General features: G+C 29.4%; 1 long non-coding RNA gene across 1 annotated transcript; it reads right to left on the bottom strand.

Moving 5' to 3' along the window:
• Window positions 1-465: 465 nt before the first annotated feature.
• On the bottom strand, window positions 466-1,025 carry LOC111900182 (uncharacterized). The gene is made up of 3 exons (XR_008225335.1): window positions 895-1,025; window positions 681-729; window positions 466-600 (listed from the first exon to the last, which is right to left on the bottom strand). It is a non-coding gene; the product is annotated as an uncharacterized LOC111900182 (long non-coding RNA).
• Window positions 1,026-1,281: the final 256 nt, after the last annotated feature.

Here is a 1,281-nt window from a genome sequence, read left to right as displayed (position 1 = left end):
AACTGAAATTTCATCTTCATTTTCCTTCTTATGAATAGAGAACATATGGACTCAAAACATTGAAGTTCCTGTTTACACAACCAACAAAATCTAATCTTAAGGAAAATGATGAATGAAATAAGTGAATAGTTGGAAAATTACTAACCAATATGAGACCATGTTGCCGACAGTTGGAGCATTTGTCATTCTCATATATAAGGTGATACTCCATATTTCTAGGCACATTAATTGCAGATTCCTTGACAGTAAAAAGCAAACAAAGTCTCACCACCTAGGGGCACAAATAGAAAATTAGAAAATGGAATAATAAGAACAAAATCATGTGTGTGTGTCCAAGAGGGCAGAAAATACATTTTCCTTCCATTATCAGGATGGTGAGCATGAGATCTTTCAAGTATCCTAGAAAAGAACACAAAAAGACAACAAAATATTGAAAGGTCAATCCAAAATAAGACTTACTTGTGACCATCATTCATAACATCTTGTGTCATAATCTCCATGATATCTTTTAGGCTCCTTTTTTTGCATTGGCACAAGGTGTTCATAGAAAGCTGAAGTAACCCATTTAAATCTTGAATGTAGCATGCCAAGTGTCCTTATCTAAGGATTAAACAACACATAATGATGATGTCATATTTCTATTTCAAAATTTGGTAAACTAAAGATATATACGTACTAACCTCACCCAAGTGGCTGAAGGCCACATAGATTCCACCAATAACTTGAACACTCTTAAAACGAAAATGTAAAAAAAATAAAGTTAGTAACTTATATTATATTACTATATGTTAAGAGAGCTTAAATAAAAGATTTAAAAAGATATAAAGAAAAAAAGATGATTTGTTGTATTGTTATAACACACACCTCTGCCATGCCATACCAGTGTAATGACACCTCTTTCGATTGTGCAAGTTCCACTTCTTTAATCTGTTTCTTTAACTTCTCTTGAACACCTTTTTTATGCAATAAAATAATAAGAAACATGTTTTTTTAAATTTTGTTATTGTTATAAAATAATAAAAAATATATAAAATTATCAAACCTTGTAATTGTAAAAGAAGAAGAGATTGAATCTATTTTCCATTTATTTTTCTTGAACTTGCTTGAATGTCATAGCTAACAATTTCTTTTGCCATATTTACTAATCCCTGAATGGAAGACTATATAACATAATTTTACAATAATAAATACATAGTTACACAAATATTAAACTAAATTCAAAATTCATTTTTAATTAAGTTAATGGACATAACCTGAATCTAAAGTTCTGTTACAGCAAGT

Source organism: Lactuca sativa, chromosome 8 (assembly GCF_002870075.4).
Source record: "Lactuca sativa cultivar Salinas chromosome 8, Lsat_Salinas_v11, whole genome shotgun sequence".
NCBI lineage: Eukaryota > Viridiplantae > Streptophyta > Magnoliopsida > Asterales > Asteraceae > Lactuca > Lactuca sativa.
The sequence above is the reverse complement of the archived record's forward strand: the minus strand, read 5'-3'. Positions and strand labels throughout refer to the sequence as shown.